The sequence below is a fragment of the Carassius carassius genome, chromosome 17 (genome assembly GCF_963082965.1).
Source record: "Carassius carassius chromosome 17, fCarCar2.1, whole genome shotgun sequence".
Lineage (NCBI taxonomy): Eukaryota > Metazoa > Chordata > Actinopteri > Cypriniformes > Cyprinidae > Carassius > Carassius carassius.
The window spans coordinates 17617716-17643789 of record NC_081771.1 but is presented as its reverse complement, the minus strand read 5'-3'; positions in this window follow the sequence as shown (position 1 = coordinate 17643789).

Here is a 26074-nt window from a genome sequence, read left to right as displayed (position 1 = left end):
GATGGCCGCCAGCCCAGTGCCACAGCACAAGGTGGTCGCCAGCCCAGCGCCACGGTGCAAGATGGCCGCCAGCCAAGCGCCACAGCACAACGTGGTTGCCAGTCCAGCATCACGGCGCAAGATGGCCGCCAGCCCAGTGCCACAGCACAAGGTGGCCGCCAGCCCAGCACCACAGCACAAGGTGGCCGCCAGCCCAGCACCACTGCCCAAGATGGCCACCGGCCCAGAATCATGGCACGAGATGACCGCTTGTCCAGCACCTCTGCACAAGATGACAACCACAGTGGACCCTCCAGAGTCGAGTCAGGTTCCCGTTGACCCTCCAGAGTCGAGTCAGGTTCCCGTTGACCTTCCAGAGTCGAGTCAGGTTCCCGTTGACCTTCCAGAGTCGAGTCAGGTTCCCGTTGACCTTCCAGAGTCGAGTCAGGTTCCCGTTGACCTTCCAGAGTCGAGTCAGGTTCCCGTTGACCTTCCAAAGTCGAGTCAGGTTCCCGTTGACCCTCCAGAGTCGAGTCAGGTTCCCGTTGACCCTCCAGAGTCGAGTCAGGTTCCCGTTGACCCTCCAGAGTCGAGTCAGGTTCCCGTTGACCCACACTGCGATTGGATCTCTTGTCTCCTGTGTTTCCCTGGGTCTCCGATCGTAACAGGTACAAACTTTCATTTGACTGCCATTGTTTTTATACAAAATGTAATTATATTTTTAATCCGCTAAAACGACTTTATCTTAAACTTAACGCTGACAGAAACCTTTCTACATCCGTAGATTTTTATACAGTATATACAGTATATATATATATATATTTTTTTTTTTTTGTATATAAGCCTTTTTCCTCATGGGGAGCATTCACTCTTCGCAATGTATGTGATTACAGGTTTTAGTATCCTTGTGGGGACACTTGGTCCAGGCAAAACCTAACCCACACACACACACACTGAGCCCGTTGTGTGTAAGTATTAGGAGAAGGTGTTTCTTTGAGCTGTTTTGCTGTGTGATGCGTGTTCGGTGTGGGCTGAAAGGTTGGGCAGTCCTTCCCTGTTGCCCCAGGACCTGTCCAAATTGTAATCCTATTCCTGTGTTTATCAAAAAGGAGGAATAGAGCAGGGAGAGAGAAGCATTGAGCTGACGGCTTGATTGTGATGTTTCTGTCTGATAGCTCAGCTAACCTTATCCATCAATTCCACCTCAGCCTCCCAGCCTCAGTCAACCCCCACAGATACAAACACACACATACACACACACACACACACACACACACACACACACCTGCCCGACCATCAGTCTCTACCACTGACCCTCTCTTACCAGAATGAAACACCGTCCCACACACTCACAGTTTAGACAAACCAGATATTTCACATCCACTACTGACAAGTTAATGGCTATTAGCAAAGAATAGCAATGACACATTCTCTCTGATATAAAAATATGTTTCTCCATTTTGAAATTATTCACACAGACACACACACACACACACACACACGACCTCAAGTTTTAAAAGTTTGTGTTAATAAGGCAAGGCAGATAGATACAGATCAAACAAAAAAGTCCTGCCATTATTTTGCTAATTTGTTGAAAGAGATAATAAAATGAAGAGTTATATACTTAGATAAATATATTTTATTTATATAAATTGTTTTTTATGCATACTGTAAGGCTTATGTTTTAGAGTTCTCTGATTTTTGTAATTATTCCGGGTTCAACAATTTGTGATATAATGTTGATTTTCTCAAATAATATACATACATACGCACTTTTTAAAAAATACAAAATTAATTTTTCGTTAAAAAAATAACATTTGAAGTTACAGTGAAACACTTACAATGGAAGCAAATCGGGTAATTTTCAAAGATTTAAAAGCAGAAATGTTACTGTATTTTATAAAAGAACTTCCATTAATTGTTATTAGGCTACTGTTATACTTATCATTAAAAATGTGTACTATTTGAGCTGTAAAGTTTTTTCACATCATTTTTATGGTTGTTTTAGGGTTTTAGACATTATGTTGTTAGTAATACTTTAGTATAAGGACCAATTCTCACTATTAACTACTTGCTTATTAGTATATTAACATTGGCTGTTTATTAGTATTTTTGAAGCACATATTCTGCAGGACCATTTTCTATATCCCTAAACCTACCCAATACCTAAAATGAACAACAAACTTACTAACTATTAATGAGCAACAAATTAGCAGTTTCTAGAGACAAAAGTAAAAAAAAAAAAAAAGTGAAGTGACATTCAGCAAAGTATGGTGACCCATACTCAGAATTTGTGCTCTGCATTTAACCCATCCGAAGTGCACACACACAGAGCAGTGAACACACACACACACCCGGAGCAGTGGGCAGCCATTTATGCTGCGGCGCCCGGGGAGCAGTTGGGGGTTCGATGCCTTGCTCAAGGGCACCTAAGTCATGCTATTGAAGGTGGAGAGAGAACTGTACATGCACTCCCCCCACCCACAATTCCTGCCAGCCCGGGACTCGAACTCACAATCTTTCGATTGGGAGTCCGACTCTCTAACCATTAGGCCACGACTTCCGTTGTAGTTAATGGTTTGTTAATAGCAAGAACTGGACCTTAAAATAAAGTGTGAGCATGTTGTCAAAGAAGATATACCCTATTTACCTTCATTATAAATGCTTCGCTCTTTGTTTTTAATATAAAAATATAAAAACAAGGAACAAGAGTCTTCTTTTAATTTTTTTTTTAGTATTATTTTAATGCCACAAATGCTGTTGCTTGATCTTAACTTGTATGGAATGCAGGATAAGTTCAAACACACCAAGATAAGTACTTGGCTTTTTAACATATAAACATTTATAACACCATGTTTGTTTTCTTCTTTCTCCTAAAATACTTCGATGAATCAGCCTAAACTACCACTGACAACTGCTGCTCCACTGACATGCACAGCTTAAGCTAAATTTATGGAAGTTAACTAAACTGACTCTTGGCCATTAATATCTCCTAATTATAATGTCGTGAAAAATTAGACTGCAGCACACACATTAAAGAAATAATGAACGGGATTCCTAAATGAAGTACTGCGCCCATGCGATAACATAGACATCATACATTCAAAGGAGCATTATTTGTAGATTTTATTTATATAGGGAGTCACAGTGCAAGTGGCATTAATCAGAAAGTACTGAGGCCATAAAGGTAATCATAGAAATTCGACGTCCCCTAAAAGAATCGTCCTCTGAGACCTGTACGCACACACTTATATGCCGTCAGTCAGATATATGTGCACAGAGGAGATAAATACCTCCTGACACAGTGGCCCGGGGCAGCGTTTAGCACGCGGAAAGGAGAGATGAAGATGACTCTGACAAAGCCACTGACTGTGAGCCAAAAAAGCCCTATTCCTGGAAAAGCTGAACCCGTTTCAGTGTCTCATACACCTCGGGGTCCTCATGTCACTTCACTACTGTCACAGACACCCTTATCCTGTCTAAAACACAGCACTACCTGCGCATTCACACTCCAAACCTGATATTTGTAGAACAATAGAGTTTAATGCCTTGATCTCTCTGACCCTGTCTATTACGGTCTAATCTGACATTCAGACGTGTGCTGCTATTTTTCTTTTTTTTTCTTTTTTTTGCACCACACTGATCAAGCAAGTGAAACAGAGCATGGAGCAGAGCGTAGAAGCTTCTTGAATGTTTAACACTGAGGCCTGTTTATCTTTTTCATTGTTGTAAGCGGTTTAATTAAGCAAGTCATTTCTTTTTTTATTAACCGAGTATGACTAATATGAGTCCAGGAAGATATGCAGCACTTCTGATGTGATTTGTTGCTTTTGTGTTAGGACACAATGGCATCCCGGGCCCAGCGGCCCTTTAGATGCTCAAAGAAAAGAGGGAGGTGAGTGAAAGAGTGCTTGAAAGTATGTGGAGGTTTAAAAAGCAAATTTAGTCTATATATATATATACACATTTTAACATTTTACATTATCCTTTCATAGTGCTTTATATATTTTATCATTTTTTACAATGGTTGTTGTTACTTGGTAAATAACAGTACTTTGAATAGTACAGCATCTCTAGCAGTGCTATTAGGTTAACATTTTATAATAGATGGTTAAGGCATTAGAACTGAGCTAACTCTTAACAACTCTTTTTACAGCATTTCTGTTAATGATCATTTATAAATACACTACTGTCAGTTGTTTATTAATCATTCTTTTCTTTTTAAAAAGGATGTTTTAAATTGTTCAAAAGTGACAGCAAAGACTTTTACATTTTATTTTTAAAAATTGTTTTCAAATAAATGTTGTTGTTTTGAACTTTGTTCATCAAAAAATAGTTTCCACAAAAATATTAAGCAGCACAATTTTTTAACACTGATAATAGTAAGAAATATTACCTGAGCACCAAAGTACAGTATGATCAGTAATGGCAAATTAAAAATTCAGTTTGGCCATCACAAGAATAAAAAAATTTAAAACCATGAAAACAGAAAATAGTTATTTAAAATTAGAATGGTATTTCACAATATTAATAATTAAAATATAATTGCAGTCTTGGTAAGCACAATAGACTGTATTTAAAAATATATATTAACTTTTTAACAGTTTAGTAGTTTTAATTCAAGAATTAAACTTTGCTGTAAAGTGTTACAGTTTAATTTCACAGGTGATAGAATCACACCTTTTAAAAATAACATGGATTTGCAGTAATAAAGCAATTTTACTGCAATGATTCAGCAAACAAGTCATGCATACCATATGTTCTGCAGACTTTTTAGAAATTAGACCTGAAATGTCTTTTCAGTGAATCATTTGGCAAAACTGTCTAAATTAATTAATGATTCAGTCTCATTCGGACAACTGATTCACTGAATGAATAGTTTGGAGCATTTTTTCACTGAGTAAAACAGTAAAGTACAGGAATACTTTACTACCCAGGGAACCAAAAAGCGTACATTTAAATGCATTCAATCATTAGTCAATAATACGAAAAATGGTATTTAATTCCAAACATTAAATGAGCAGCTCATAAATAAATTTACCAAACAAAAAAAATTATCGAGAAACTTACAGCACATAAAAACAGTACCTTTAACTTTAAACCTTCACCTTTATATGCTAATGATATGTGCAAGAAAGAAAGAAAGAGAAAGAAAGAAAAAGAAAGAACGCAAACCTAGAGAAGGAAAACTGTCCTCTAAACATATTAGCAGAGGGAGGGATGGATGGCAGAGAAAGATGAGAGAGCAAGACGAGAAGAAGGGAAGAGAGAAAGAGGAATTGGCCCTTTGAGGACTTTAAAGAGAAAGCCACCATGAGGAGAAGGGAAAGAAAATGTTTACTCAGGGAATTAGTTCAGGATCATTGTGTGCGCGCGAGGGCATTAGTTCCTTGGCTTGATTTCAGGGCCCAAGTGGCTCAAGCAGAGCTCCCTCTAGGCCAGGCCTAATTACCACAGGACTAGGGCCATTAAAATGCTTAACTAACCTCGTTTCTCCAAAACGCACAGATTAGCAGCTGCCTCCAGCAAAGTGGCGGGGATAACCCTGCTGCCTAATACCCCCTTTGATTTATTTTTGAAAAAGAGAGGGGCGAGGGAGCAAAGTGTTAACCGTAGAGAACTGGCACTGCGTACGCACTCAAACTTTAGGTGCAATGAAAAGATTCAAACTTCTGTGTCCACACACTGAGGAGGATTTAGGGTTGAGCCCACAGCTATTCACAATGCCATCATACACACAAACCTGAGTTAAAACAAAAACTAGGGCTTAATTTTAATCAAATTAACTACATGATATACTAAATAATTATTTAAAATAATTAAATTTAATGGCACATATAGCAATGTTTACTATTAATAAATACCCCCAAAGGCATTACATATTTACGACAGATGACCTAAAGACCAAAAAAGTGACTTTAGATGTCAGAAATTAATATTTCTGTTGAGCAAGAATGAATTAAATTGATTTAAAAAACGTTTTGAACATTCTATTTATCAAAACATTTAAATAATAATAATAAAAAAATAGTATACAAAAAAGTAACATGTCCGAGTTCATAGTGTTTGAAAAACAGTAGTCGAAAAGTTCCCAGAATAATTAATACTTCCACCCAGATTCAGAAGTACTCAGTCTATGGACACTTTACTTTCCCATGAGGCCATGGGAGAAGATTTATGAATGGCAGTGAAGGGACGCAACTGATGCTGGTAGGTCACACGGCGGATGTATGTCTGAATTTCGTTATTATTATCCTTATTCATACTATACAGAATGCACTTTTTTTAGACAGTAGACAACAAGCGATCTTGGACATACCATTATTCTTAGTTGATAGTAAACCAGGTTGAATTTCCTCAAATATACATGATATTTACAAAACGTGCACCTTAAATGTTGTAATGATCAGTGTTGGGGAAAGTTACTTTTAAAAGTAATAAATTACAATATTGTGTTAGTACCTAAAAAAGTAACTAATTATGTTACTTAGTTACTTTTTATGGAAAGTAATGCGTTACGTTACTTTGGCGTTACTTTTGCATTACTTTTTAAATATGAGCAGTGCTTGATTGTTTTTAATATCCAAAGTTCTATTAATAGCAAACGTAAAAGCCCTTTCATACCAAAAAGTGTAATGAATAAACCTCAGTTTGAAGGAATGTAAATTCATGTATAATAGATCACAGGAGAAGGTTCAACACTCTTCAGCAATTAAAAAAAAAAAAAACAATGAAGCACAATTGTTAGTTTATATAAAGTCATTTTTGCTAATATGTATGGTTGATCTGGACCATCAAAGGTCAGCAGCAAAGACAATAGTTCATAAAATGGGATTATATACATTTGTGTTATTTAACATTTAATTATTGCAGGTTTGTGTTATATTCTGAGTTTGCATTAGACTGTTTTAATTAATTGTGATGAATACTAAATCTAAATGAATACGAAATTTTTTTTTTCTTTTTTTTTGCGAGTGGAATAAATTAATGCACATTCACATTTAGTCTAGAACTACATCATGTTCACACAGCGCACACAACGCCTCTGTACTTCTGATTTCTCCCAGTATGGGGAAATGAGACTTGTCAGTCAATAAATGGGAAAACAAAGTAACTGGCGTTACTTTTTTGAAAAAGTAACTCAGGTATTTTCTTGTAAATTAAAAAGTAATGTGTTACTTCACCAGTTACTTGAAAAAAGGTAATCTGATTACGTAACTCGCGTTACCCCCAACACTGTTAATGATCTGAAATGAGGTGTCATTTTCTTTAAATCAAACACACAACTGTTACTTTTAAGGGAGGAAAGGCAAAATCAAAAATCTGGTCATAATTACTAATACTCTCATCAACTGGTAAAGATAAAATGGTGCACATTCAGGTTATTTATTTTTTTTACCAGATATTTCACAAACCAAGTTTTGTGATCTTGTCAGTATTTATTACTGGACAGATGCTTGTGAAAACTGATGACGATGATGATGTCAAGGTAACATGTTGGTAAACAGTGTCCCTGTGACACCCGCACACCGCAGTTTCCATTGTCACATCTTTTCGGAAAATATGTTTTCCCTCTGGATTCGTTCATTATCATGTTTCATAAATGACTCAGATGTTTGCATTTTGACGACCATTGTTGTTCCTTGTCATTTGTCATGTGTGACGGGAGACAAAAGATGAATATTTTAGAATCAATTTGCATAATTCAATAAATAGACATACTTAAACTAGGATGCAAAATAATGTTGTGTGCAGCACAATGTTTATGTAAATGATTGGTGTCAAGATGCCTGTAGACTATGCAAGTGTCGATCATGCTTTGGCAATCCTTAAAATGCATTTGCTGTGCTACCCACTTTTTTGTTCACAGGACTGAAAGGAAGAGAATATGGCACCTTAGAGCAATACTGTCAGCTTTGTCCAACACACTAAAAGTGGGATTTGCTTTATTTTGACAATTGTGTGTGATTTACTGCAGCCAAATATGACAGTAACTGTATTTTGTTCATCATGATAATACCCTTATTGTCAGTCATCACTTTATTTTATGCATGTTTTTTTGCATCTCACCATTTGATTTAATTCTCTCTGTGCCTACAATGATAAAAAGGATTAGTTCACCCAAAAATGACAATTTTGTCATCATTTACTCACCCTCGTGTCTTTCCAAACCTGTCTGACTTTTCCCGAAACATTAAAAGAGAAGTTCTGTATTACGCTGTTCTCCTTGCAATCATGTTGGATAGAGACTGATTGACTTTCAAGCTTCCGAAATGTCGCCAATGCATCATAAAAGTATAAAATATATAAAATCTCATATCTTCAATATTCCAGAGTCTTCACAATAATTCTTCACTCTTAATCTTCTCTTTCAATGAGCTGTTAACTGTTGCGACTGGACCAATGAGTCAGTAAGTTGGACTAGTGATCTGATTTGTAAACAAATCATTCAGACCCGTTGTATAACCTGAATCAACCAATTCTTTGAAAAGATAGACCTGAAAAGAATAATTCATCCTCATATCAGACATTGTTACTTCTCAAATGAACACATGGGCAGATGTCAAGATTATCAGTGAATAACTTACACTCTAAGAAAAGTTATAAAAACATGACAAAATGTACAATGTTTTTTTTTAAATATAGTTTTAAATAAAGATTATCAGTAACATATTTGATTTAATGTGTTAGACAGTATGCCATTTCTTTGAAACTACTTTCACTCAGAATTATTATTTATTTATTTATTTATTTTACAGAGAACAGCGCTAATATGAAGAGTTTTTTTTTCTTAGTGTTTTACCCATATTTTTAATTATGCTTTGCATTGTATTGTGTTTTATGATTGTAAAACAAAATGTCTGTAAACTTAAAGGAAAATGTTTGGTAATTTTATTTCTTAGATATTTTAGTAGATATGGGCCTGTTCCTAACACTATAAAGCTCAGAAGACTTGAAATACAGTGCACAAGTCATATCTACTACTTGTATGATACTTTAGTGGTGCTATTTTGACATTTTGGAGCTTGTCATTTCCAGTTCTCATTCATTATTTTAGAAGTTGTATGAGTTTGGAAAGACATGACGAGGAAACAATGGTTTGTGAACTATCCCTTTCACTCTGTTAGGTAAGCGAACACTGAGATGAACAGTCACCTTTTTGTTATCCTGTTTGAAAAGCATTATCTGCTAGATGATATCCAACAAGCATTTCTATTTCCAAAAATGCAGTTTAATAATATGGTTTACGTTTGAGCAAAAGAGAGTGCACGGCTAATCAGAAGGGAATAAGCATTGATAATTATTTAACTTCTACAGAACAACATAATCCCTTTAAGGGTGTGTTTTTCTTAGAAAAAGCAGAAAAAGGGAACGCAACAAAAATAAATAAATATATAGAAGCGTAGAAATGCAGGCCTGACTGGAGTGTGCGGTGTCATGGGAGGTGTAGTGTGGAGAGAAGATAGTGCCTAAGCTAGCTAATAGCATCTTTGTTTTCAGTCAATGCAGTGCTGTGTTCTCCAGGGCATTGCGAGACGTCTTTGGCAAAGCCAGTATTCCACAGTTTTTCTCTTGGTTTATTTATCTTTCAATCAAGCTCCAGCGGTCACAGCCGAGTGGTCAGCAGCTGCCAGAAGAGAAGCCATTTCCCCGAGGACATGTATCTAAGTCACACTTACCTGAGGACGGCAGATTCCTAGACAAAGGAACTTAGACACAAACCCTTTCAAGCAGAATTTGTTCCACGTCTTAAGTCTGTGAAAAGGAATCTGGATGTCTTGGATTTTCCTCATGCTGCCGCACGAACAAACAAACAGCTAGCGTCATGGTAGGACACCGAGAGAAGTTATTGTCACTTATTTATGTCCGCCGAGGATTTATTATTGTTACCCGGAATTTCATTCTGGCTCTCTTTTGACAAAAATAAATGACTCAGAGACCTTGAAAGTTGAATTCAAAATAGGAGCTTGTCTTGCAGTCAAGACTTTAAAATAAAACAATCGCTTGACTGTAGCGGCTGCGGTGACATAAAGGAAAGAAGTCTGGAACTGATATTTATTCCTCTGCCCTTGGAGATGGAATCCGCAATTCCAATTCATCGGCATGTCTGCGTTGCAGACGGACACACAGGCCGCCAAAGTCCTTTTTCATTAGAACACCTCAGATCGTTTATCTTGACACTGGAAAAAAATAACATGACACACGTTTCGGTTAATCTGTTGCTGTAGAGCAACAATTAACTTGTAGTTCCCTGTAAAAAAAAGCAGACAGTGTGAAAGGACACATCATAGGAACATTGAATAACGGCTTTAGACCCGGCTTTTGGGCCTATCGGCATTTGAGTAATGAAAAGGCTGAAAAGGAAGAGAATGTTTAGTACTCCAAGATACTTTTATTGCGAGAGAAAAGGCATCATATACTTTTACAACATGTCTTAAGTGCTTATCTATCAGGCGGCTGAAACCCTATTCTGGATGTACCTAAAACTAACATGAGCCCAGTCTTGCCTTTAATTTCCTGTTAAACTCAATCAGATTACCTTTGTGGAACTGTGAAGCAGACTGCTCCTCATCTATTGAATTATGCTATTAGCACAGCTGGGCTCTTAAAACAGATAAGCACTGCTAGGCTTGTTCAGGAAGCGTTTTTTTTTTCCTCCTGCAACCACATGGTCTTCGTCAAAGCCCTACATCAGGCTGAGCTTACAATCTGTACAGCCTAATGAGTTTGTGGTTATCACAAGGTGCTCAGTCAACACGAGTCAGGTTCTAAGCTGAAGTATTTTGAAAGTATGCAAAATGAAAGTTTAGCAAAAGTTTAACACTTTAAAACATCAGCTGCTTATAAATTTGTATATATAAATGCACTGTAAAACTGTATACTTGAGTATTTACCTATTAATATTTTGCTAACTGCTTAATAACTCTTTATCCTGACTGTCTTCCAGACATTCTACTGACTATAAGTAACTTTGCCAGTAGATGTCAACTTATTCTAACCCTAATAGGCAATTTTAAGTAAACTTACACTTAAACTAAAGGTTTTTTCACAGCAAGAACATTAAATATAATGATAACCATGCTAGCGCCAATGCCAGCATTTAAAGTTAGGGGTCCCACTCTACATTAGGTGGCCTTAACTATGTACTCACATTTAAATTAATCATTTGATACAGTGCATTATTGTGTACAAACATGTTTTTACATTGTAAAAAATTCATGCATGTGATTAAATCTGTAATTAATTTCTGTAATTACATTTACAGTTACACTGTTAACCCGTGCTTAAACCTGCCCACACTACAAAACTTATCCCTAACCTTACCCACATCCCACCTCAATAGCAGCAGAAGTGTTTGCAATACAATAGAAACACAATAAGTACACTGCACTTATTTGTTGATGTAAGTATATAGTAGTTAAGGCCACCCAAGTGGGACCAAGTTAAGTTTATTTATTCAGTGCATGTGCTTCAGTTGCAATTTGTGGACATACTGTAACTGCGGTATGTGCTTTAAAGTAAGAAGAATTCTGATTGGCTAATCTAAAAGTAATTCCAGCAATATTGTTGCTCTGTGAAGTTGTTGTTATAGCTGTGGTGTGGAGTCTACTACTCTTTTAGAGTGAGAGCAGTTTTTTTTTTAAATCTTATTTTAAGGTATTTTTCAGTGTTGCAATGTTTAATATGAAAATAAATATGATTTGGTTACTTTAGAACATATTTGTATCAAAACTGCCATTATGATCCATGACGATGTCATTGTAAGTGTCGCATCTCACATTTTTATATAAACTGTCATTATAAACCAGACCAGAAAATTGCAGCTGTGATTAAAGTAAACTGAACTGAATAAAAAAACTCAACACTCAGCTGCTGTATTTTATATGCATATATGCTCCATATGATTTGGAATCTCACTTAAGGCGGCCAAATATTCTGTCAGGTCCAATTGGCAGGGCATCATCGTGCTATTGGAATGTAACAAATTTTTAAGAAAATCACTAGCTAAATGGTGTAGCCTACTTGACTTGCCATCCACCAAATAGTGCTAAAAGCATTCAAAATGCATTTGTTTAGAGGGAATTATTTGTTTATTTAATGGATTATAAAGATTACAGACTATTTAGATGATGGAAAATCAAACCAAATGTCATATTCATGTCATCAAATGAATAAATAGCCAGAGACAAGCACATATGTGCAATTTCATCTCAGCATTGACTGCAGCGCCACACACATGAAGGAAAGTAAAAGATAGCAGCCTGAGCACTGTCACGAGTTCTCACTTTACAGCAGATTTCCATTTTCAGACGTTTTCTGGGATACAGGTGGACCACGTTCAGAGAAATCCTCGTCCGTCTTCGTCTACTTAATATTCTGACCATGAAAGTGTTTAACCCCGTAAAAGATATCAGATAACTTTTTCTTCCTCTCAACAGATGATATTAAGTGCCTGCCATTATCTCAGTAGGTCTGTATCATATTAGAATCTGCAATCGGGTCAGAAAGTATACAGGGCTCTTGTCTCGCCCACTGCTGCAGAATTACTTTCTGCCACACAATGCCGGCTGAATGGGTGGAAGCTTTGTCATTTAAACTGCATAAAGAGGCCAGAAATTGATTTTTATTGTAGATCTTCATATCTAATAAAGCTCAGAGGATCTCTTTTCTTCAGTGTCTGAATGGCCACTGAATGCTTTCAATCTACTTCTGTGTTTCATGCATAAAAGTGGAGGCCTGGACGAATTATAGAGGTAGGGGGGCCGCAATGCCAATGAAAAGAGAACCCCCCACCTCCGGCTGCTTTCTTTCTCCGAGGGAGGCAGATCTGGGGAGGCGGGAGAAGGGGAAGTAGATGGGGGTAATTGAAAAAGGAACTGATTTTTCCCTCTTCTTTTTCAGAAGAATATGTTCTTTTCAATGAGGAAAAAACAGAACCAGAAGTGGATTTTGCTCAATTAAAAGAGGGCCCATGGAGAAGTCCAGCATGAATGTGAAAAGAATAAAAAGATTCTTCATATTTTTCATTTCAGTCAAAGGCAGCTCACCTGGTTCACTGCCCAGGTTTTCAGAAGAAAGTGCATCTCGAAACCCTGAGGCGGCTTCAATGAGCCATTTAGAATTTTATTTTCCTTCAACATTTCTGCCTGTGCGATCATCCTTTGCGGCTAAACGCTTTACCTTGCTTACAGAGCTCCTTGCAGAATTTTACTCATTTCCCCTCATTGCGCGTAATCCTAAACATGTAAACAAAATTTGTTTTCATGCGACTGAATATGATTAATTATCTCGGAGTAATCCAGCTCCACTCGCAAAGACTTTTCAGAGGAGATTACAATTTCCAAACTGACAACCATGATAGTTGGGAGCGCTCTGTACGTCTTAGATTAAAGGTCACAGAGAGAGAGCGAGCACAACTCAGGAAACATCAAGTTAGGTTAGGGCAGATGCAATCGTAGCCACTTCACACACTAAAGGAAGCCTCGAACGAGAAAAAGAAAATGAACATGGATATCTACATATTTGCCACCAAAAAATATGGCTGTGCCTAATGCCATTTAACACTTGGGGCTGGGCTTAATCAAACTTCTGCAATTAAAAACACAAATTAGATGCAAACAGCTGAAAGTTGGGTTATGATACACAGAGGGATGGCAGACTTAGATAGAGCGAAAGCTTTACACTCCCCAGTAATCCTGACAAAGACATCTCAATACATGCTCTGTGTATCAACATCAACGCATACGCACACACACCCTGCGTGGCATTTACAGTGAGGAAAATAAATATTTGAACACACTGCTATTTTGCAAGTTCTCCCACTTGGAAATCATGGAGGGGTCTGAAATGGTCATCGTTGGTGCATGTCCACTGTGAGAGACATAATCTAAAAAAAAAAATCTAGAAATCACAATATATGATTTTTTAACTATTTATTTGTATGATACAGCTGCAAATAAGTATTTGAATACCTGAGAAAATCAATGTTAATATTTGGTACAGTAACCTGTGTTTGCAATTACAGAGGTCAAGCGTTTCCTGTAGTTTTTCACCAGGTTTGCAGACACTGCAGGAGGGATTTTGGCCCACTGCTCCACACAGATCTTCTCTAGATCAGTCAGGTTTCTGGCCTGTCGCTGAGAAACACAGAGTTTGAGCTCCCTCCAAAGATTCTCTATTGGGTTTAAGTCTGGAGACTGGCTAGGCCACGCCAAAACCTTGATATGCTTCTTACAGAGCCATTCCTTGGTTATCCTCGCTGTGTGCTTTGGGTCATTGTCATGTTGGAAGACCCAGCCTCGACCCATCTTCAATGCTCTAAATGAGGGAAGGAGGTTGTTCCCCAAAATCTCATTGCAATACATGGCCCCGGTCATCCTCTCCTTAATACAGTGCAGTCGCCCTGTCCCATGTGCAGAAAAACACCCCCAAAGCATGATGCTACCACCCCCATGCTTTACGGTAGGGATGGTGTTCTTGGGATGGTACTCATCATTCTTCTTCCTCCAAACACGTTTAGTGAAATTAAAAAAAGTTCTATTTTGGTCTCATCTGACCACATGACTTTCTCCCATGTCTCCTCTGGATCATCCAAATTGTCATTGGCAAACTTAAGACGGGCCTGGACATGTGCTGGTTTAAGCAGGGGAACCTTCCGTGCCATGCATGATTTCAAACCATGACGTCTTAGTGTATTACCAACAGTAACCTTGGAAACGGTGGTCCCAGCTCTTTTCAGGTCATTGACCAGCTCCTCCTGTGTAGTTCTGGGCTGATTTCTCACCTTTCTTATGATCATTGAGACCCCATGAGGTGAGATCTTGCATGGAGCCCCATTCCGAGGGAGATTGACAGTCATGTTTAGCTTCTTCCATTTTCTAATGATTGCTCCAACAGTGGACCTTTTTTCACCAAGCTGCTTGGCAATTTCCCGTAGCCCTTTCCAGCCTTGTGGAGGTGTACAATTTTGTCTCTAGTGTCTTTGGACAGCTCTTTGGTCTTGGCCATGTTAGTAGATTTAGATTGTATGGGGTGGACAGGTGTCTTTATGCAGCTAACGACCTCAAACAGGTGCATCTAATTTAGGATAATAAATGGAGTGGAGGTGGACATTTTAAAGGCAGACTAACAGGTCTTTGAGGGTCAGAATTCTAGCTGATAGACAGGTGTTCAAATACTGATTTGCAGCTGTATCATACAAATAAATAGTAAAAAAAAAATCATATATATTGTGATTTCTGGATTTTTTTTTTTTTAGATTATGTCTCTCACAGTGGAAATGCACCTACGATGACCATTTCAGACCTCTACATGATTTCCAAGTGGGAGAACTTGCAAAATAGCAGGGTGTTCAAATACTTATTTTCCTCACTGTATATTATAGCATCCATTATGAATAAAAATTATGAAATATTGACAATAGCATATGCATTATGGAAACATATGGGGATAGTCTTATTTCCTTGCCTCAATCAAAAGCAAATGTAATGCATTTCAGGGTCCTAAAATCAAAAATCAGCAGCAGCAGCTGATATATATCGTATATATATATTGTTAAATCTTTAAATCTTAAAAACACGATTTTTAAGATTTAACGATATACTTTAAGATTTTGAATGGTAAAATGGTAAAAATGGGACTGATTGCAATGATGAGTAAACAGAATAATGGTAAAATTTGAGCTCATGGTGACAAATGAAAGTTGGGAGATCCCCAAATGGGACAATAAGGGACTATTCAGATCCATCCCAATAAGTGTGCCACAAAGTCTTCAAATCAGATTCCAATGGAATGAGGATGCAGGATAATAGTAGGAAAATGTACAACTTTGTTCACAGAAACATACAAATTGCTTTCATGCACAAACCTTGGTTGTTGTAAATTATAAATATAAGGTACTATAAAGCCAGAAATTTCATAGGAAACATTTCATATCCAATGTGTCAGTTCAGTTGATCATCTAAAATAAAGAGTTAGCAACATAAGATTTATGCATTGGTGCACCAGCCTCAAGTTAGATGCTCACGGTTATAGCCAGCATTTATGTGTCACATTCAAATATGAGATGTCACAAAGTTCATTTTTCTTTCTCCACTTGCCGAGCGCTGAAGGACAATAGCGTCTGCTGAAACCTCGGCTCTATAAGAGCCATGTAAATCACATCGTTCACAACACAGCTGCAGCTGGCCCAGACCAAGGTGAGCCTGCGTAGACACCGTGGGCCCAACACAGGTCTACCCCTCTATGTTCAGAGGAGAGAGGGGGAGAAGAGGGAGGTGGAGGAAGGGAGGAGGCTTTGAGAGGATTCTTTATGCAGCTCTGTGTATTTCTTTCATGTTGTCCAGCCGTTAACTGAGTTGGCTTGCCGGAGGTGATGGCTAATTCACACCCTCAGATCAGGCGCATGAAATGAGAGAGGAGAGCAGAGGGGGAAAGCCCTGGGGATAATGATAGCTCTCCCTGCGCATATATCCAACACCATTTCATATAAATCTGCCCAAATGGTTTCATTTGAGATGATCCCTGGCATCTACCGAGCGCACACACATGCTCATAATCTCATATGACATAGCATATGCACTCTCACAGCCATCTACTGTACACTAAACACACATTGAAGGACAATAAGTTAATAAATAAGGAATTAAATGATAAACTATCTATCTAAATTTGATTCCGATAATTTTATATTATTAGGATTAACCACACATTCGTTTGGCTACGATGGAGATATTCTGAAGCCACACAATCAACAAAACGAACAAACGGTTACACTGTATTACATTGCTAACTCAAAAAAAAAAAAACACAACATTAACTTCACAAATCTTTGACTTCTCAGTTGAACAAGCTTGCGGATAAAGAATTCCTGCCCGCTTTCTCCACCAAAAACCCCTCTTTAAAGTTATTTCAAATTTTCCAGCAAGGCTTTGAGAAATCTGTTTGTTTGAGGGCAGCATTAGATGTGACCAGCGTTTTATTGTGACATAAAACCGCATTTCTTCCTCGGCAGATTAAAAATAAAATCGGTTAATAAGAAAAGCTGTCAGCGGTAGAAAACGGCTGACATAATCCGTTTATCCTCCAAGCAATAAAGATATTGGTCCTTGGGAGTCTATCTTCCCTCTTATGTTATTTCGCCCAAAACATTATCTTCTATGCATTCAGATGGATTAAGAAGTCATATGGTAGATAGAAGGAAAATGACAGATACAATAAAATATAATATCCTTTCAGTTCTCCTCACATCCTCTCACAGAAGGCTACACGTATGTGCACACACATAGGCGAAAAAGGGAAGGAGAGATAGAGAACGAAGGAGAGAAGAGTAAACAGAGATGGAGCACGAGCCGAAGAAAAGAGCAGCCGGGGCAGGCAACAGTGTTTTGAAATGCTGATATGATGAGAAAGCGATTGGACTGGCTTCTAGAGAGGTCACAGCATCCCTCTCCTGTTACTCTCCTCCATACCTGCTTTTAAATGGTCACAATTCTACTTCCTGCAGGTCTGCCAGCTCCCTGCCTAGTGTAAAGTCGGCAATGTCGCTATATACAAGGATGACAATAAAGCTTACTGTGTGATGCTTTGCACAACACTGTTATACAGCAGATATCTGTTGTGCAGGAAATGTCATTGTGTCTACATTTTAATTGAAATACAGAAAACAAACAAACAAATTAATAAATAAATAATTTAAGGCTCAGGTAGTTAGCATGGCCCCTGCTGGAAGATGTCGCAATTACACCTCCTAAACACATTTATCTCTCCACTGACTGGCAATCAAAAATAGTGTAAAATCTTTTCTCTTTTTCTTTTCTTTTTCTGGCGAAGAACATGTTAATTTCTATTATTTTGACAAAAGATATATAAAACTCTTTTGCCTTAATTGTTTTGGCTATTGTCCCACTAAGCGCAACATAAAGGTTTTAAATAAGAAAAAAAGAAAGAATAATAATTAAATAAAAAATAAAAGAAGAAAGAAATTGAGGCTGGGCTAGTTATCATAGCCCAGTTAGCCCCTGCTGGTAGATGTCATAAATACACCTTCTGAACACAAAAAGCATCTTCCTCCATTCACACTGGCATTTAAAATTAATTAACATCTTTTTATTTTTTATCTGATATTATTATTGTTGTTGTTGTTGTTATTGTTATACTATCAACATATTGATTTCTAATTTATTCTGATGAACTCTTTTGTTCCACTAAGAGCAAAAGTAAATGCGCTATACACACACACACACACATATATGTGTGTGTGTGTGTGTGTGTGTGTGTGTGTGTGTGTGTGTGTGTGTGAAACGATTAATCGTGATTAATTGCATCCGAAAAAAAGTTTTTGTTAACAGAGTACATGTGTGTGTACTGTGTATATTTATTTTGTATATATAAATACAAACTCATGCATATATATTTAAGAAAAATATGTAAGGTTTATTTATTAAATATAAATATATAAAAAAATTTAAATACACGTAAATATTTTCAGAATACATACTGTATGTGTGTATCTTTATATATAGCCTACATAAAAAAAAATATACAAGGTATATATTGATTAAACAAAAACTTTTATTTATATATATACATGCATGTAAATAATTTCAAAATAAATACTGTATGTGTTTATATACATAAACATACACAGTACACATATATTTTGGATTCGATTAATTATTTGACAGCACTAATATATATATGTAGTGCTCTCAGAATGTGTTCTCATAAAACATAAAATATATATTTTATGTTTTATTTTAGTCATCATTTATTTTATAATTATAATGATTTTAATTTTAGTCCAGTTCTACTTTTAGTTAACTTTAAAAACCAGGCTCAACAGTGATTGGTTACATGACACTTTACATCTTAGATATTGCAGATTTCACCAGCCAAACAACCTCCATTAAAATGAACAGAAATGCTAATGGATAGCTCTCTCCAGGAATTATAAAAGCTCCTGGGTCAAAACAAACAAATTAATTAATTCATATTAATGCAAGAGTACACATTATCTCCCACCTCTGACAATGATAAATACGCTGATTTTTATCCTTTAGTACTTTGGTTTCTCTGTGGCTCCACTTGAATCTGATGAGCATTTAATATGTTTGTTTAATGGCGATAATAGTCCATTTCTCAAAGAGGTCTTGTCCACTCTGGTTTCTGAGGGTCTGGATAGATTGAGGATGGGGGTGAGTGGAGTCTGAGCGCAGTGTCTGTCTGTGAACTGAGTCTGTTATGTTTAATCAGGCCGGTTTGGCTGGTAATGAATTTTGATTACGCCTGTTAACGGCGGCAGAGTGTAGAGTCGGGAGATGGGGGGAGGTCAGGAAAGAGAGGGGGTGAAATATTAATATCTTCTAAAATGATGCATGAATCCCTTGTGTGTAATTTCCTTCACTCGCCTTGTCCGCTATTAAACAGTTAGTACTTCATCGTTAGAGAGGGAACTTTTTGCTTTTCCATTCATCTCTCTGTAATGGCTACTCGTTGATTAATGCAGATCTTGATTCATTAGTTTATCATCACTGTGGTTTTAAGTGATCATTGCATATCCATCATGTGGTAGCGAGAAGTGTGTGCGAGCAGAGCGGCGTGCTTAGACAGCATAGGCTCTCCACAGGGCCTGCCGCACCGACCCGTGAATTTAAGGGAGTGTTTTTGCAGAGGGTGGGGAGGAGTAATAACTCACGTTGTCTCCAGCCTGTCCCCCTGCACTCAATGAGAGGCGATTGTCTCCTCGTGTCTGCACACACCCACCTATTAAAATGCCATCACTTTCATTTTTAAAAAGCAAAAAGAGCTGAAAATGCACAAAACATTATTTGATTAAGAGTGGTTGCCTGCGGAGGATCTTATTAAATGCTAAAGAGCTCACAGAGAGTAAATGGATATGAAGTTCAAATAGCCAGGGACATTTTTTGGAGATTCATTTAAAAGGACAGTTTAAAAGGTCACTTTGGGGACTGGACAGGTGTGTAAAAATATACAGACTGATAAAGCTATTATTGGCAACGCTAACAAGGGGAAAGGAAAAGGAGAGAAAACCTCTTCAAAATATAATACATTAAACCTATTAAATTGTTGTAAATACTCACAGCAGAGGGAAATGTACAGTATTAGTGTATTCAAAGTCAGCACACTATGTGGAGCTCTTCATGATATAAAATTCCCTTTGAGTTTATTAAATATTTGTTGATCATGCTTTCAACTAAAAAGTCCCCTTTGTGCAGTTCTTGTAGATTTGGAAATGTATTTTCCTTAAACTGTGAACAAACAAATCATATTATGTTATTTTTGCTGTCAAACGATTAATTGGCATCAAATGCATCCGAAATAAACGTTTTGGTTTACATAATATATGTATGTGTACAGTGTATATTTATTATGTACATACAGTATATATTTTGAAAATATTTACATGTATATAAATGTTATATTCATATTCTTAAATTTTTAAGATTTTTCTTAAATATATACATGCATGTGTTTTTATTTATATATACATAATAAATATACACAGCACACACACACACACACACACACGTTTGTTTTTGTGAAAAGTGGGGACATCCCATAGGCGTAATGGTTTTTATACTGTACAAATTGTATATTCTATGGCCCAACACCAACCCTACACCTAACCCTCACAGGAAACTGTGCATTTTTACTTTCTCAAAAAAACTCATTCTGTATGATTTATAAGCGTTTTGAAAAATGGGGACATGGGTAATGTCCTCATAAGTCACCCTCTCCTTGTAATACCTGTGTCATACCCATGTCATTATATAGAGTTGTGTCCTGATGTGTCACAAAAACAAGAGCACACACACAACTCACCTTCAGTTTTCATTTTTAAGTCACGATAATTAAAGTTAATTTATATAAAGATTAGACAGAAAGTGACAATGTCGCAGTGGGTCCATTTACATTCAGGCTTTTTTGAGGACCACTCGTTAACATTATGGTGTTGAAAGAACAATCAACCAATCACAGCGACATGCAGGCACCACGCCCTCTCAAGTTAGTTTTAGCCTGTATCTCGTTGTTAACACCGCTCATGTTCACACTACACTTCAGGATCTCAATGACAGTTCAATCACTTCAATCAGTTCAAGGGAGGCGAGAGAGACAAGGCCTTCCTCTAAAACCTTATCCAATCTGCTATCGCTGCTGGGACATTGTTACCTTCCAACAAGTGATTTCTGTATTATTTTGATTTATTTGTGCACAGTCAAATATTTTCTAAAACCTGAGAATTCAGAAGAGAATTGTGCAGAATGGTAGACATTTCCCCCACCAAAACAACTGAAAATGTATGGGAGGGAAAAAAAACACTTCTTATATTTTCACAGGCAAAATTAGAGCTTGTTCAGGCTGGATACTATTGATCTATTTAAATACAGACAGAGTAAACATTTAAGAAGCCGTTTACATTTCATACTAATATGACTAAGGTGAACTAAGTATTTTGACTAATCAGTCACTCAGCCTTGCATAAAAGAAACTGAGTGATGACTTTAACAAGATCAGTGAATTCAATTGTGGGTTCATGATAAAAAAAAGAATTTAAAAAAAAATTAAAATTAATTTCTCTGATCTAGAACAAAGGAGGAACTTCCACTAAATTCAAAAGAGAAAAGATCAACCTCCAACCGTAGACCCACTTAAATTAATTGGCTGATGATGTCTGCAAAGAATTAGTTCAGAGTTTCATAATGGTCCATTAATTTTTCAAGCCAGATTGAACTCATGACTCCGAAGAGAGACTGTGAGAAATCTGAAGGTGCCCCTAGCGTCTAAAACCCAGAATGAAAAAAGAAAAAACAGAGATCTAAAAATTCACACCGTAATCACACTTAACATCAGACCTCAGGTCTTTTGTCTTGCCCAAAGCTATACAGTTCTTTGCTTTGAGCACTTTTTCTTCTTTCTATCAGTCTCCGACTCTTCTATCAACTACTCACCTTGGTAAATGTAAGTAACGAGTCTCAGAAACACAAAAAGTTCATTCAAATAGCTTGAATTTTTTTTTTACATTGAAGCATCAAGTTACTTTTTCCAATCATGAGAACTTTTTATAAACTGCATTTTAAATCAATCAAACAATCAACCAATCAACAAACAAATCCCTTTTGGTTATTGTTATTTTTATTTTGTGTATGTATGTACATAAATATGCTTTTTATTATTATTATTATCTCTGTTATATTGTGGTTTCGTTTTATGTTTGTTTGCTTGTTTACTTATTTATTCATTTTCCCTTTTGCTAACAACAAAATCACAAACTGTTGTTTGTTCCTTCTCTGAGGATTTTAATCAATTAATCAATAAATCAATCAACCAATCAGTAAAACTGATTTTCGGAGATGTTTTCTACAGTATTTTTTAATAAGATTTTAGTTTGTCCGGGGTCAAAATGAAAATATCCTGATTTATACCCATTATCATGTATGAAAAGTGTATGGCTATCTTTTGAAACAAAAGCGAACAAAAAGTGTATGAAAAGTCTCAGAGGCTCTAAATGTAAGTAATGTAATATGTATGTATTTATGCATGAATTGAATGTCTAGGTAAATGTTAACTTTGAAATTACTATTATTATTTTAGGGTCTCTGGAATCCCACACACCAAAACAGTAAGGGTAAATGACTTTAAATGAATGCCAAAACAGGTTTTGTTAACCTCCAAACCTAGACCATCTTGACTTCCACATTTATCTGGTCTTTGTCCTGTTTACTTAACAGCACAACTTGTAAAAGGCTGTGGGCACCGAGGTGCGTCTTGTGGAGGCGGCCTGCGGAACAGAAGTTGACACACAAGTGATGGCAACACAAAGCGGCCATGACACCCGGGCTAACGTGTGGAAAGTCAGGTATGTCTCAACATCCTCCTCCACTGGCTGAGTGGCGGTTCCACACGAGAAAACGTGCAGCCAACTGGGGCTTAATGGAAAAATTCAAATAGCGTCCATCTTTTGCGTACGCAGCCACAACAGTGTCACCTCAGTCCCGGTATTACAGACAGGATCCGATAACAGAGCCCTGGACAAAAAAAAAAAAAAATCCTCTGATGTGGATTTGCAGTGACCTGAAGTGCAGGGCGTATCAGCCAAAGCCCAAGCGGACATGAACTTACGGCTCCAGCAGACCTAATGAGCGCTCAGTCCCACTTAACACCAAGTGTGACCAGATAGACTCCCCTAATATTCTCACTGCGAGTCTGGTGTCCGTCCCATAATACTGCCATTTCATTTTCGTAATCCTAGCTATTAATGTGATATGTAAGGGGGATGGTTGCAAGGCTACAAGTGTAAAAGAGCGCAGTCAGGGATCTTCGGTCAAATAAGTTAGCTGGGTTATGATAATGAAGGATGGACTCATATTTTCCTCGTTTGACTGACAAAACCCTCCATTTCGTACACGGCCGTTTTTCCCCCATTAAAAACCAATACAATTCCGAAATTGTTCCGAGATTATATGTCATATATTTAGGTTTACAGAACACTAAAGCAGCATAAATTGGATATCAATGATGCAAGGCAGTTCATTTTTCTCAGTATCATTACCTCTAAAGATTATCGAGCTCAAAAGTCTTTTGAACAGCTTCTTTTTAAACCAATGTAACATTCATAAAATGGTGCCAGAGCTGTCACCCACTGTCTGTTGGATGTCTTTACAAACAAATGTATTCTAAAGATATGATGAAAGATCAAGCTCTAAACCTCAAAAAGAATCTAATTTAATCTTTTCTTTTCATTTTAAAAATCTGCGATTCATTTCGCCGCTTGACAGAGGAATAGATAAAACGTTGCCCACCCTCTCTTCATGGCCGTTCCATAGAAAAACCCCCCAAACAGAAGGAGGACCCCTTTCAGTCACTCTCTTGCTTTCTTTTTCTCTCCCTCCATCTATCCCCTCTTCTTCAGCTCTCCTCTAATGCACCCTAATCCCAGCTGAAGACAGACGTACGCGCTGTGTATGTGTGTGTGTGTGAGAGTGAGAGACTGAGTGTGTGTAAGAAATATCTCTTTGCTTTTTCTGCCTCAGTTCATTATTTTTCTTTCTTGTCACTTAGTGTGATAGGTTGGACAGAGGCGCACAGATGAGCGCTGAAGACACAGTCACAGGGCCTTAATCTAGTCTTTAATGCGTGACTTCAGAGATGTCATTTATCTTGTGACTGCAGCAGGCGTCCACAAAACTTTATCTCTAATAATATATTGATGGATTAAAGGGGTCAGGCTGGAGACCAGGCAAGAAAAATTGCTTATTGACATCAAAATACAGTGCCCCCAAAACCTGATAAACATAGGGACAGGAGAGTGGAAGTCAGAAAGAGGGGAGTGACAGAGAGAGAGAGATGAGAGCGGGGAGGCATTGTGACTGTTTGTGACCGCAGATTTTCCTCCATCACAGGAGCCTCCGGTGGTCTAGGCCCTCGGCTTGATAAAAACACCCGTGGTTCAGTCCTCTCGAAGTGCAGCCGTTACGCGCGGCATACCGACATGCCACCATTCGCCAGAGGAAATACTGCGGAGTTTCTGCAGGACTCCACCGTATCTATCAGAGGTTGCTTGTCCTCGAACGCATTTGTCGCCGCGCACCTTATTAAACCCCCTTAAGTAGATTGTGAGGCTGGAGTACTTGTGTAGGGGCCACAGCCAGAGCAGGGGAGCTTCAACAAACATCAAATACACACTACCTACTATACGTGCAAAGCGAAATAGCATGCAAAGGGATGAACCAAGAACATTTAAAAATTATTTTTAGGTCTATGGGTAAATGTAGTGGCTCTCAGGGGTCCTATTTACTGCCTTCTTAAAAATACAAAGTACAGTTTATTGTGTGTCTTTGGCCCTGTGAGCTTAATATAATAATAGTCAAAGTTAACGTTTAACACTTCATTCAGTCATTCATAAATTGATAAATAAATACTTTTCTTTTAAAGATTTAAAGATCAGGACAAATGTATCACCTTGCTATTTTTGACTTTATTCCCACCATTAAAAAATAAATAAATTAATTAAATTAAAAACTTGTTAAATTGTTCTCAAAGTGTATTCAAGACATTTATTCATGGATGGATGGAAAAAAAAAAAAAACCTGGATGTGTGGCTCTTTTTGTGACTAATGGTCAAAAACTTTCTTAAAATATCGGAGAATTTAACCTTTTTCATCACAAGGCTGTGAAATTTCACGTATAATTATACTAAACCAAAGTATGATTATATTTATAAATTAATATTTAATTGGTATATTTTGATATACCATTTACCATGAAAGTACAAATAAAATATATATTGTTAAGATATGCACAATATGTGTGTTTGTCATTGACGGCTACACTTTGATGGTTAAAACACTACATTTTCTATTACGTCAAAACTTTTCTTGAAAATAGTATGAAAGTTTTTCAAACCAACATGAAACCAACATGAATGCAAAATGCATTTCCGAAAATTTGGCACATGTATATTAAACTGGATTTTTAAAAGACTTTTCTTTACCATGGACACTCATACAATGCTTGCATCATGAAGCCAAAGATGGGGGAAGTGTAAAAGTGAAGAACATATACAGTCTTGAAGAGAAGCATTTAACATCAACTGGAAAAATATTTCAGAAGATGCTTTTGAAGTGTGTTTTTAAGCTTTACTTGAAGAGGGAGGTAATAATAAATTCTGTATTCCTGTATTTAGAAACTCCTGATACAAGTATTCTTGCACATAATCCTCTCTTGTGCAGCCGACCAACAGCAAAGAGCCATTTAACAAAGCCTCACTTTTGGTGCACTTTTCGGAAAGTAGTTATTACCGAGATATACCTTTTCTCCAGATAGATTTTGATAAATCTGTGCTTAGGGTATCTAAGAAATGCATGAGGGTCTTCAGCTGTCTCGCACCTCGCCGGCTCCCCGCGTGAAAAATGTGTTTGAAGAGTGTGTCGAGCGGCCCCAATCCCAAACGGTGTCAAACCCGTCCCTTCGTGCTCTCTCTCTCACACACTCTCTGAAAGTCCACTAAAATTAATACACTTTTACCATTACAAGATAAAGCTGGGGACATATTACAGCAGGCATATCTGCAAGC